We start from the raw sequence: 12,869 nt of genomic DNA, 5'->3' as shown, positions 1-12,869 counted from the left end.
AAGACAGAGATCATCGGTGGAGCAGCATTACAGAACTCAGACAGCTTCTCATCAGCAAGATTTGTGTGGCAGTGCCACGATGTAGAATTCGGCTCTTGTGTTTTGTCGTTGATGTTTTAATCAACATTTATCTACTAGGGCAGGCCAAGCTAGAGCAGGTATGTAAAAATTTAGTTTCTCAGAAATCTGCTCAGTGCATGAGCTCTATGTCTGTCCTTGTCAGCTACAGAGGCAGGATGTTGGAGCGACCATAGCATCTAGCAGAGTGAAATACGCACCAAATTGGCCTCTACTGAACAGGGACCTGTGGCTCGTTGGTCTAGGGGTATGATTCTCACTTTGGGTGCGAGAGGTCCCGGGTTCAAATCCCGGACGAGCCCACATTGAGCATCTTACTGAGAGGTAGCAGTCATTTCTGCCTTCTTTCGGCCAATAATACACCTGCATGTTTCCATGCCCTGGTCTCAGTTCCTAGTCTGCAATTTAAACTTTGTACAACAGAAGTGGGTATGTCTAAGATGGCTCAAATTGGCTGCCATGCAGGGTAGCCATTAGTGGTTGACTGGGGGCTCGTGTCCTTTGCTTTGATGTTCGGAGAGCGTTACACTGAAGATTTAAAGGTCCCTGGTTCGATCCCGGGTTTACTCAGAGTGGAGCCGTGAATGCTTTTCAGACACCATTCTGATGCTTGCTGGTTAGTTGCTTTTCGCACAGCCTCCTTGAGTGTTTTCTACACTACAAACAGGTGTACAGACACTGTTGGTTCCATGGTGTAAGGGTTAGCACTCTGGACTCTGAATCCAGCAATCCGAGTTCAAATCTCGGTGGAACCTTCAAGAGTCTGTCTGGCAGTGTTTGGCAAGGAGGAGCTTGGAGTGTGTCACAAATTTGTCTCTGGCAGTGTGTCTTAAAATGTTTTGCTACACTGGCCTCCTTTAACCATGGCCTCCAAACGATCTAGAACTCAAATAAAACTAGGCATTAACTAAGTTGAGAAGACAGATATCATCTGTGGAGCAGGATTACAGACCTCAGATAGCTTCTCATCAGCAAGATTTGTTTGGCAGTGCCACGATGTAGATTTCTGCTGTTAAATTCGGCTCATGTGTTTTGTCGTTGATGTTTTAATCAACATTTATCTACGAGGGCAGGCCAAGCTAGAGCAGGTATGTAAAACTTGAGTTTCTCAGAAATCTGGTCAGTGCATGAGCTCTATTTCTGCCCTTGTCAGCTACAGAGGCAGGACGTTGGAGCGACCGTAGCATCGAGCAGAGTGAAATACGTAGCAAATTGGCCTCTACTGAACCGCAACCTGAGGCTCGTTGGTCTAGGGGTATGATTCTCGCTTAGGTGCGAGAGGTCCAGGGTTCAAATCCCAGACGAGCCCTCTTCTGTCTTTGCAGCATCTTTTCTAGAGCATTTTCAGTCCATTCTGCAATTCTTGGAACAAACATACGCCACTGTCAATTAAGACTAAAGCTGCGACTGCATGTTTTCATGCCCACTTCTCGCTGCTCTTCTTCGTTCCTCTTCTGCAGTTTAAACTTTGTACAACAGAAGTGGGTGTGTCTAAGATGGCTCAGATTGGCTGCCATGCAGGGTAGCCATTAGTGGTTGACTGGAGGCTCGTGTCCTTTGCTTTGATGTTTTTCTCAATATTGGTTTGCAAGGTTCGGAGAGCGTTACACTAAAGATTTAAAGGTCCCTGGTTCGATCCCGGGTTTACTCAGAGTGGAGCCGTGAATGCTTTTCAGACACCATTCTGATGCTTGCTGGTTAATTGCTATTTGCAGAGCCTCCTTGAGCGGTTAATGGTTAGCACTCTGGACTCTGAATCCAGCAATCCGAGTTCAAATCTCGGTGGAACCTTCAAGAGTCTGTCTGGCAGTGTTTGGCAAGGAGGAGCTTGGAGTGTGTCACAAATTTGTCTCTGGCAGTGTGTCTTAAAATGTTTTGCTACACTGGCCTCCTTTAACCATGGCCTCCAAACGATCTAGAATTCAAATAAAACTAGGCAGGAACTAAGTTGAGAAGACAGATATCATCTGTGGAGCAGGATTACAGACCTCAGACAGCTTTTCATCAGCAAGATTTGTTTGGCAGTGCCACGATGTAGATTTCTGCTGTTAAATTCCGCTCATGTGTTTTGTCGTTGATGTTTTAATCAACATTTATCTACTAGGGCAGGCCAAGCTAGAGCAGGTATGTAAAAATTGAGTTTCTCAGAAATCTGGTCAGTGCATGAGCTCTATTTCTGCCCTTGTCAGCTACAGAGGCAGGATGTTGGAGCGACCGTAGCATCGAGCAGAGTGAAATACGTAGCAAATTGGCCTCTACTGAACCGCAACCTGTGGCTCGTTGGTCTAGGGGTACGATTCTCGCTTAGGGTGCGAGAGGTCCCGGGTTCAAATCCCGGCCGAGCCCTCTTCTGTCTTTGCAGCATCTTTTCTAGAGCATTTTCAGTCCATTCTGCAATTCTTGGGCCAAACATACGCCACTGTCAATTAAGACTAAAGCTGCGACTGCATGTTTTCATGCCCACTTCTCGCTGCTCTTCTTCGTTCCTCTTCTGCAGTTTAAACTTTGCCTAAACTAAGCAGTGGAGATATGGCAAAAAAATAGATTCTTGGATCGCTTCACAACAATGTGAGCCTTCATCTTGCATTTGCTAGTTGCAGGAGCATCTGAGAGCTTGTTGGTGTTGGGGTGTGTTTTTTTGTTTTATTGCTGGTATGGGAGAGAGAGGGCCCAAGCTCAAATCCCAGACGAGCCCGCTTTGAAGCTCCTTTTTTTGAGTAGTATCTGGGTACATGGTGGCACATTGAGCATCTTAGTGAGAAGTAGCAGTCAGTTCTGCCTTCTTTCTGCCAATAATACACCTGCATGTTTTCATGCCCACTTCTCCCTGTTCTCAGTTCCTCGTCTGCAATTTAAACTTTGTACAACAGAAGTGGGTGTGTCTAAGATGGCTCAGATTGGCTGCCATGCAGGGTAGCCATTAGTGGTTGACTGGAGGCTCGTGTCCTTTGCTTTGATGTTTTTCTCAATATTGGTTTGCAAGGTTCGGAGAGCGTTACACTAAAGATTTAAAGGTCCCTGGTTCGATCCCGGGTTTACTCAGGGTGGAGCCGTGAATGCTTTTCAGACACCATTCTGATGCTTGCTGGTTAATTGCTATTTGCAGAGCCTCCTTGAGCGGTTAATGGTTAGCACTCTGGACTCTGAATCCAGCAATCCGAGTTCAAATCTCGGTGGAACCTTCAAGAGTCTGTCTGGCAGTGTTTGGCAAGGAGGAGCTTGGAGTGTGTCACAAATTTGTCTCTGGCAGTGTGTCTTAAAATGTTTTGCTACACTGGCCTCCTTTAACCATGGCCTCCAAACGATCTAGAATTCAAATAAAACTAGGCAGGAACTAAGTTGAGAAGACAGATATCATCTGTGGAGCAGGATTACAGACCTCAGACAGCTTTTCATCAGCAAGATTTGTTTGGCAGTGCCACGATGTAGATTTCTGCTGTTAAATTCCGCTCATGTGTTTTGTCGTTGATGTTTTAATCAACATTTATCTACTAGGGCAGGCCAAGCTAGAGCAGGTATGTAAAAATTGAGTTTCTCAGAAATCTGGTCAGTGCATGAGCTCTATTTCTGCCCTTGTCAGCTACAGAGGCAGGATGTTGGAGCGACCGTAGCATCGAGCAGAGTGAAATACGTAGCAAATTGGCCTCTACTGAACCACAACCTGTGGCTCGTTGGTCTAGGGGTACGATTCTCGCTTAGGGTGCGAGAGGTCCCGGGTTCAAATCCCGGCCGAGCCCTCTTCTGTCTTTGCAGCATCTTTTCTAGAGCATTTTCAGTCCATTCTGCAATTCTTGGGCCAAACATACGCCACTGTCAATTAAGACTAAAGCTGCGACTGCATGTTTTCATGCCCACTTCTCGCTGCTCTTCTTCGTTCCTCTTCTGCAGTTTAAACTTTGCATAAACTAAGCAGTGGAGATATGGCAAAAAAATAGATTCTTGGATCGCTTCACAACCATGTGAGCCTTCATCTTGCATTTGCTAGTTGCAGGAGCATCTGAGAGCTTGTTGGTGTTGGGGTGTGTTTTTTTGTTTTATTGCTGGTATGGGAGAGAGAGGGCCCAAGCTCAAATCCCAGACGAGCCCGCTTTGAAGCTCCTTTTTTTGAGTAGTATCTGGGTACATGGTGGCACATTGAGCATCTTAGTGAGAAGTAGCAGTCAATTCTGCCTTCTTTCTGCCAATAATACACCTGCATGATTTCATGCCCACTTCTCCCTGTTCTCAGTTCCTCGTCTGCAATTTAAACTTTGTACAACAGAAGTGGGTGTGTCTAAGATGGCTCAGATTGGCTGCCATGCAGGGTAGCCATTAGTGGTTGACTGGAGGCTCGTGTCCTTTGCTTTGATGTTTTTCTCAATATTGGTTTGCAAGGTTCGGAGAGCGTTACACTAAAGATTTAAAGGTCCCTGGTTCGATCCCGGGTTTATTCAGAGTGGAGCCGTGAATGCTTTTCAGACACCATTCTGATGCTTGCTGGTTTATTGCTATTTGCAGAGCCTCCTTGAGCGGTTGATGGTTAGCACTCTGGACTCTGAATCCAGCAATCCGAGTTCAAATCTCGGTGGAACCTTCAAGAGTCTGTCTGGCAGTGTTTGGCAAGGAGGAGCTTGGAGTGTGTCACAAATTTGTCTCTGGCAGTGTGTCTTAAAATGTATTGGTACACTGGCCTCCTTTAACCATGGCCTCCAAATGATCTAGAACTCAAATAAAACTAGGCAGGAACTAAGTTGAGAAGACAGATATCATCTGTGGAGCAGGATTACAGACCTCAGATAGCTTCTCATCAGCAAGATTTGTTTGGCAGTGCCACGATGTAGATTTCGGCTCTTGTGTTTTGTCGTTGATGTTTTAATCAACATTTATCTACTAGGGCAGGCCAAGCTAGAGCAGGTATGTAAAAATTTAGTTTCTCAGAAATCTGCTCAGTGCATGAGCTCTATGTCTGTCCTTGTCAGCTACAGAGGCAGGATGTTGGAGCGACCGTAGCATCGAGCAGAGTGAAATACACACCAAATTGGCCTCTACTGAACAGTGACCTGTGGCTCGTTAGTCTAGGGGTATGATTCTCGCTTTGGGTGCGAGAGGTCCGGGGTTCAAATCCCGGACGAGCCCACATTGAGCATCTTACTGAGAGGTAGCAGTCGTTTCTGCCTTCTTTCGGCCAATAATACACCTGCATGTTTCCATGCCCTGTTCTCACTTCCTAGTCTGCAATTTAAACTTTGAACAACAGAAGTGGGTATGTCTAAGATGGCTCAAATTGGCTGCCATGCAGGGTAGCCATTAGTGGTTGACTGGGGGCTCGTGTCCTTTGCTTTGATGTTCGGAGAGCGTTACACTAAAGATTTAAAGGTCCCTGGTTCGATCCCGGGTTTACTCAGAGTGGAGCCGTGAATGCTTTTCAGACACCATTCTGATGCTTGCTGGTTAGTTGCTTTTCGCACAGCCTCCTTGAGTGTTTTCTACACTACAAACAGGTGTACAGACGCTGTTGGTTCCATGGTGTAATGGTTAGCACTCTGTACTCTGAATCCAGCAATCCGAGTTCAAATCTCGGTGGAACCTTCAAGAGTCTGTCTGGCAGTGTTTGGCAAGGAGGAGCTTGGAGTGTGTCACAAATTTGTCACAAAGCAACTAACCAGCTTGGAGTGTGTCATAAATTTGTCTCTGGCAGTGTGTCTTAAAATGTATTGGTACACTGGCCTCCTTTAACCATGGCCTCCAATTGATCTAGAACTCAAATAAAACTAGGCAGGAACTAAGTTGAGAAGACAGAGATCATCGGTGGAGAAGCATTAAAGAACTCAGACAGCTTCTCATCAGCAAGATTTGTGTGGCAGTGCCACGATGTAGAATTTGGCTCTTGTGTTTTGTCGTTGGTGTTTTAATCAACATTTATCTACTAGGGCAGGCCAAGCTAGAGCAGGTATGTAAAAATTTAGTTTCTCAGAAATCTGCTCAGTGCATGAGCTCTATGTCTGTCCTTGTCAGCTACAGAGGCAGGATGTTGGAGCGACCATAGCATCGAGCAGAGTGAAGAGTGACCTGTGGCTCGTTGGTCTAGGGGTATGATTCTCGCTTTGGGTGCGAGAGGTCCCGGGTTCAAATCCCGAACGAGCCCACATTGAGTGTCTTACTGAGAGGTAGCAGTCATTTCTGCCTTCTTTCGGCCAATAATACACCTGCATGTTTCCATGCCCTGTTCTCAGTTCCTAGTCTGCAATTTAAACTTTGTACAACAGAAGTGGGTATGTCTAAGATGGCTCAAATTGGCTGCCATGCAGGGTAGCCATTAGTGGTTGACTGGGGGCTCGTGTCCTTTGCTTTGATGTTCGGAGAGCGTTACACTAAAGATTTAAAGGTCCCTGGTTCGATCCCGGGTTTACTCAGAGTGGAGCCGTGAATGCTTTTCAGACACCATTCTGATGCTTGCTGGTTAGTTGCTTTTCGCACAGCCTCCTTGAGTGTTTTCTACACTACAAACAGGTGTACAGATACTGTTGGTTCCATGGTGTAATGGTTAGCACTCTGGACTCTGAATCCAGCAATCCGAGTTCAAATCTCGGTGGAACCTTCAAGAGTCTGTCTGGCAGTGTTTGGCAAGGAGGAGCTTGGAGTGTGTCACAAATTTGTCTCTAGCAGTGTCTTAAAATGTTTTGCTACACTGGCCTCCTTTAACCATGGCCTCCAAACTCTGAGTTTTGGACTCTGAATCCAGCAATCCGAGTTCAAATCTCGGTGGAACCTTCAAGAGTCTGTCTGGCAGTGTTTGGCAAGGAGGAGCTTGGAGTGTGTCACAAATTTGTCTCTAGCAGTGTCTTAAAATGTTTTGCTACACTGGCCTCCTTTAACCATGGCCTCCAAACGATCTAGAACTCAAATAAAACTAGGCAGGAACTAAGTTGAGAAGACAGAGATCATCGGTGGAGAAGCATTAAAGAACTCAGACAGCTTCTCATCAGCAAGATTTGTGTGGCAGTGCCACGATGTAGAATTCGGCTCTTGTGTTTTGTCGTTGATGTTTTAATCAACATTTATCTACTAGGGCAGGCCAAGCTAGAGCAGGTATGTAAAAATTTAGTTTCTCAGAAATCTGCTCAGTGCATGAGCTCTATGTCTGTCCTTGTCAGCTACAGAGGCAGGATGTTGGAGCGACCATAGCATCGAGCAGAGTGAAATACGCACCAAATTGGCCTCTACTGAAGAGTGACCTGTGGCTCGTTGGTGTAGGGGTATGATTCTCGCTTTGGGTGCGAGAGGTCCCGGGTTCAAATCCCGGACGCGCCCACATTGAGCGTCTTACTGAGAGGTAGCAGTCATTTCTGCCTTCTTTCGGCCAATAATACACCTGCATGTTTCCATGCCCTGTTCTCAGTTCCTAGTCTGCAATTTAAACTTTGTACAACAGAAGTGGGTATGTCTAAGATGGCTCAAATTGGCTGCCATGCAGGGTAGCCATTAGTGGTTGACTGGGGGCTCGTGTCCTTTGCTTTGATGTTCGGAGAGCGTTACACTAAAGATTTAAAGGTCCCTGGTTCGATCCCGGGTTTACTCAGAGTGGAGCCGTGAATGCTTTTCAGACACCATTGCTGGTTAGTTGCTTTTCGCACAGCCTCCTTGAGTGTTTTCTACACTACAAACAGGTGTACAGATACTGTTGGTTCCATGGTGTAATGGTTAGCACTCTGGACTCTGAATCCAGCAATCCGAGTTCAAATCTTGGTGGAACCTTCAAGAGTCTGTCTGGCAGTGTTTGGCAAGGAGGAGCTTGGAGTGTGTCACAAATTTGTCTCTAGCAGTATGTCTTAAAATGTTTTGCTACACTGGCCTCCTTTAACCATGGCCTCCAAACGATCTAGAACTCAAATAAAACTAGGCAGGAACTAAGTTGAGAAGACATATATCATCTGTGGAGCAGGATTACAGACCTCAGATAGCTTCTCATCAGCAAGATTTGTTTGGCAGTGCCACGATGTAGATTTCTGCTGTTAAATTCGGCTCATGTGTTTTGTCGTTGATGTTTTAATCAACATTTATCTACGAGGGCAGGCCAAGCTAGAGCAGGTATGTAAAACTTGAGTTTCTCAGAAATCTGGTCAGTGCATGAGCTCTATTTCTGCCCTTGTCAGCTACAGAGGCAGGATGTTGGAGCGACCGTAGCATCGAGCAGAGTGAAATACGTAGCAAATTGGCCTCTACTGAACCGCAACCTGTGGCTCGTTGGTCTAGGGGTATGGTTCTCGCTTAGGGTGCGAGAGGTCCAGGGTTCAAATCCCCGACGAGCCCTCTTCTGTCTTTGCAGCATCTTTTCTAGAGCATTTTCAGTCCATTCTGCAATTCTTGGGCCAAACATATGCCACTGACAATTAAGACTAAAGCTGCGACTGCACCAAATTGGCCTCTACTGAATAGCGACCTGTGGCTCGTTGGTCTAGGGGTATGATTCTCGCTTAGGGTGCGAGAGGTCCCGGGTCAAAATCCCGGACGAGCCCTCTGCTGTCTTTGCAGTATCTTTTCTAGAGCATTTTCAGTCCATTCTGCAATTCTTGGGCCAAACATAAGCCACTGTCAATTAAGACTAAAGCTGCGACTGCATATTTTCATGCCCACTTCTCGCTGCTCTTCTTCGTTCCTCTTCTGCAGTTTAAACTTTGCCTAAACTAAGCAGTGGAGATATGGCAAAAAAATAGATTCTTGGATCGCTTCACAACCATGTGAGCCTTCATCTTGCATTTGCTAGTTGCAGGAGCATCTGGGAGCTTGTTGGTGTTGGGGTGTGTTTTTTTGTTTTATTGCTGGTATGGGAGAGAGAGGGCCCAAGCTCAAATCCCGGACGCGCCCGCTTTGAAGCTCCTTTTTTTGAGTAGTATCTGGGTACATGGTGGCACATTGAGCATCTTAGTGAGAAGTAGCAGTCAGTTCTGCCTTCTTTCGGCCAATACAAACAATGGTACAAGACACTGTTGGTTCCATGGTGTAATGGTTAGCACTCTGGACTCTGAATCCAGCAATCTGAGTTCAAATCTCGGTGGAACCTTCAAGTGTCTGTCTGGCAGTGTTTGGCAAGGAGGAGCTTGGAGTGTGTCACAAATTTGTCTCTGGCAGTGTGTCTTAAAATGTATTGGTACCATGGCCTCCAAACGATCTAGAACTCAAATAAAACTAGGCAGGAACTAAGTTGAGAAGACAGAGATCATCTGTGGAGCAGGATTCAAATTGCTGGTATGGGAGAGAGAGGGCCCAAATCCCGGTTCAAATCCCGGACGAGCCCACATTGAGCATCTTACTGAGAGGTAGCAGTCAGTTCTGGGTACTTGGTGGCTCGTTGGTCTAGGGGTATGATTCGGGTTTAAATCCCGGACGAGCCCACATTGAGCATCTTACTGAGAGGTAGCAGTCAGTTCTGCCTTCTTTCGGCCAATAATACACCTGCATGTTTTCATGCCCACTTCTCCCTGTTCTCAAGCTAGAGCAGGTATGTAAAAATTTAGTTTCTCAGAGATCTGCTCAGTGCATGAGCTCTATGTCTGTCCTTGTCAGCTACAGAGGCAGGATGTTGGAGCGACCGTAGCATCGAGCAGAGTGAAATACGTAGCAAATTGGCCTCTACTGAACCGCAACCTGTGGCTCGTTGGTCTAGGGGTATGATTCTCGCTTAGGGTGCGAGAGGTCCCGGGTTCAAATCCCGGACGAGCCCTCTTCTATCTTTGCAGCATCTTTTCTAGAGCATTTTCAGTCCATTCTGCAATTCTTGGGCCAAACATACGCCACTGTCAATTAAGACTAAAGCTGCGACTGCATGTTTTCATGCCCACTTCTCGCTGCTCTTCTTCGTTCCTCTTCTGCAGTTTAAACTTTGCCTAAACTAAGCAGTGGAGATATGGCAAAAAAATAGATTCTTGGATCGCTTCACAACAATGTGAGCCTTCATCTTGCATTTGCTAGTTGCAGGAGCATCTGAGAGCTTGTTGGTGTTGGGGTGTGTTTTTTTGTTTTATTGCTGGTATGGGAGAGAGAGGGCCCAAGCTCAAATCCCAGACGAGCCCGCTTTGAAGCTCCTTTTTTTGAGTAGTATCTGGGTACATGGTGGCACATTGAGCATCTTAGTGAGAAGTAGCAGTCAGTTCTGCCTTCTTTCTGCCAATAATACACCTGCATGTTTTCATGCCCACTTCTCCCTGTTCTCAGTTCCTCGTCTGCAATTTAAACTTTGTACAACAGAAGTGGGTGTGTCTAAGATGGCTCAGATTGGCTGCCATGCAGGGTAGCCATTAGTGGTTGACTGGAGGCTCGTGTCCTTTGCTTTGATGTTTTTCTCAATATTGGTTTGCAAGGTTCGGAGAGCGTTACACTAAAGATTTAAAGGTCCCTGGTTCGATCCCGGGTTTACTCAGAGTGGAGCCGTGAATGCTTTTCAGACACCATTCTGATGCTTGCTGGTTAATTGCTATTTGCAGAGCCTCCTTGAGCGGTTAATGGTTAGCACTCTGGACTCTGAATCCAGCAATCCGAGTTCAAATCTCGGTGGAACCTTCAAGAGTCTGTCTGGCAGTGTTTGGCAAGGAGGAGCTTGGAGTGTGTCACAAATTTGTCTCTGGCAGTGTGTCTTAAAATGTTTTGCTACACTGGCCTCCTTTAACCATGGCCTCCAAACGATCTAGAATTCAAATAAAACTAGGCAGGAACTAAGTTGAGAAGACAGATATCATCTGTGGAGCAGGATTACAGACCTCAGACAGCTTTTCATCAGCAAGATTTGTTTGGCAGTGCCACGATGTAGATTTCTGCTGTTAAATTCCGCTCATGTGTTTTGTCGTTGATGTTTTAATCAACATTTATCTACTAGGGCAGGCCAAGCTAGAGCAGGTATGTAAAAATTGAGTTTCTCAGAAATCTGGTCAGTGCATGAGCTCTATTTCTGCCCTTGTCAGCTACAGAGGCAGGATGTTGGAGCGACCGTAGCATCGAGCAGAGTGAAATACGTAGCAAATTGGCCTCTACTGAACCACAACCTGTGGCTCGTTGGTCTAGGGGTACGATTCTCGCTTAGGGTGCGAGAGGTCCCGGGTTCAAATCCCGGCCGAGCCCTCTTCTGTCTTTGCAGCATCTTTTCTAGAGCATTTTCAGTCCATTCTGCAATTCTTGGGCCAAACATACGCCACTGTCAATTAAGACTAAAGCTGCGACTGCATGTTTTCATGCCCACTTCTCGCTGCTCTTCTTCGTTCCTCTTCTGCAGTTTAAACTTTGCATAAACTAAGCAGTGGAGATATGGCAAAAAAATTGATTCTTGGATCGCTTCACAACCATGTGAGCCTTCATCTTGCATTTGCTAGTTGCAGGAGCATCTGAGAGCTTGTTGGTGTTGGGGTGTGTTTTTTTGTTTTATTGCTGGTATGGGAGAGAGAGGGCCCAAGCTCAAATCCCAGACGAGCCCGCTTTGAAGCTCCTTTTTTTGAGTAGTATCTGGGTACATGGTGGCACATTGAGCATCTTAGTGAGAAGTAGCAGTCAATTCTGCCTTCTTTCTGCCAATAATACACCTGCATGATTTCATGCCCACTTCTCCCTGTTCTCAGTTCCTCGTCTGCAATTTAAACTTTGTACAACAGAAGTGGGTGTGTCTAAGATGGCTCAGATTGGCTGCCATGCAGGGTAGCCATTAGTGGTTGACTGGAGGCTCGTGTCCTTTGCTTTGATGTTTTTCTCAATATTGGTTTGCAAGGTTCGGAGAGCGTTACACTAAAGATTTAAAGGTCCCTGGTTCGATCCCGGGTTTATTCAGAGTGGAGCCGTGAATGCTTTTCAGACACCATTCTGATGCTTGCTGGTTTATTGCTATTTGCAGAGCCTCCTTGAGCGGTTGATGGTTAGCACTCTGGACTCTGAATCCAGCAATCCGAGTTCAAATCTCGGTGGAACCTTCAAGAGTCTGTCTGGCAGTGTTTGGCAAGGAGGAGCTTGGAGTGTGTCACAAATTTGTCTCTGGCAGTGTGTCTTAAAATGTATTGGTACACTGGCCTCCTTTAACCATGGCCTCCAAATGATCTAGAACTCAAATAAAACTAGGCAGGAACTAAGTTGAGAAGACAGATATCATCTGTGGAGCAGGATTACAGACCTCAGATAGCTTCTCATCAGCAAGATTTGTTTGGCAGTGCCACGATGTAGATTTCGGCTCTTGTGTTTTGTCGTTGATGTTTTAATCAACATTTATCTACTAGGGCAGGCCAAGCTAGAGCAGGTATGTAAAAATTTAGTTTCTCAGAAATCTGCTCAGTGCATGAGCTCTATGTCTGTCCTTGTCAGCTACAGAGGCAGGATGTTGGAGCGACCGTAGCATCGAGCAGAGTGAAATACACACCAAATTGGCCTCTACTGAACAGTGACCTGTGGCTCGTTAGTCTAGGGGTATGATTCTCGCTTTGGGTGCGAGAGGTCCGGGGTTCAAATCCCGGACGAGCCCACATTGAGCATCTTACTGAGAGGTAGCAGTCGTTTCTGCCTTCTTTCGGCCAATAATACACCTGCATGTTTCCATGCCCTGTTCTCACTTCCTAGTCTGCAATTTAAACTTTGAACAACAGAAGTGGGTATGTCTAAGATGGCTCAAATTGGCTGCCATGCAGGGTAGCCATTAGTGGTTGACTGGGGGCTCGTGTCCTTTGCTTTGATGTTCGGAGAGCGTTACACTAAAGATTTAAAGGTCCCTGGTTCGATCCCGGGTTTACTCAGAGTGGAGCCGTGAATGCTTTTCAGACACCATTCTGATGCTTGCTGGTTAGTTG

The 12,869-nt window shown here is 46.2% G+C and overlaps 10 non-coding genes across 10 annotated transcripts; all 10 read left to right on the top strand.

Moving 5' to 3' along the window:
• The first annotated feature begins 308 nt into the window (after positions 1–308).
• On the top strand, positions 309–380 carry trnap-ugg (transfer RNA proline (anticodon UGG)). The gene has a single exon. It is a non-coding gene; the product is annotated as a tRNA-Pro (tRNA).
• A 1,972-nt stretch (positions 381–2,352) lies between these two features.
• trnap-agg (transfer RNA proline (anticodon AGG)) lies at positions 2,353–2,424 on the top strand. The gene has a single exon. It is a non-coding gene; the product is annotated as a tRNA-Pro (tRNA).
• A 1,319-nt stretch (positions 2,425–3,743) lies between these two features.
• Positions 3,744–3,815, top strand: trnap-agg (transfer RNA proline (anticodon AGG)). Its single transcript has one exon. It is a non-coding gene; the product is annotated as a tRNA-Pro (tRNA).
• A 1,306-nt stretch (positions 3,816–5,121) lies between these two features.
• Positions 5,122–5,193, top strand: trnap-ugg (transfer RNA proline (anticodon UGG)). The gene has a single exon. It is a non-coding gene; the product is annotated as a tRNA-Pro (tRNA).
• A 937-nt stretch (positions 5,194–6,130) lies between these two features.
• Positions 6,131–6,202, top strand: trnap-ugg (transfer RNA proline (anticodon UGG)). The gene has a single exon. It is a non-coding gene; the product is annotated as a tRNA-Pro (tRNA).
• Positions 6,203–7,296: 1,094 nt separating this feature from the next.
• trnap-ugg (transfer RNA proline (anticodon UGG)) lies at positions 7,297–7,368 on the top strand. Its single transcript has one exon. It is a non-coding gene; the product is annotated as a tRNA-Pro (tRNA).
• A 927-nt stretch (positions 7,369–8,295) lies between these two features.
• On the top strand, positions 8,296–8,367 carry trnap-agg (transfer RNA proline (anticodon AGG)). The gene has a single exon. It is a non-coding gene; the product is annotated as a tRNA-Pro (tRNA).
• A 1,339-nt stretch (positions 8,368–9,706) lies between these two features.
• trnap-agg (transfer RNA proline (anticodon AGG)) lies at positions 9,707–9,778 on the top strand. Its single transcript has one exon. It is a non-coding gene; the product is annotated as a tRNA-Pro (tRNA).
• Positions 9,779–11,097: 1,319 nt separating this feature from the next.
• Positions 11,098–11,169, top strand: trnap-agg (transfer RNA proline (anticodon AGG)). Its single transcript has one exon. It is a non-coding gene; the product is annotated as a tRNA-Pro (tRNA).
• A 1,306-nt stretch (positions 11,170–12,475) lies between these two features.
• Positions 12,476–12,547, top strand: trnap-ugg (transfer RNA proline (anticodon UGG)). Its single transcript has one exon. It is a non-coding gene; the product is annotated as a tRNA-Pro (tRNA).
• The last annotated feature ends 322 nt before the right edge of the window (positions 12,548–12,869 follow it).

The sequence above is a fragment of the Carassius auratus genome, unplaced genomic scaffold (assembly GCF_003368295.1).
Source record: "Carassius auratus strain Wakin unplaced genomic scaffold, ASM336829v1 scaf_tig00030202, whole genome shotgun sequence".
Classification (NCBI taxonomy): Eukaryota; Metazoa; Chordata; class Actinopteri; order Cypriniformes; family Cyprinidae; genus Carassius; species Carassius auratus.
This window is presented reverse-complemented; position numbering and strand designations above follow the sequence as displayed.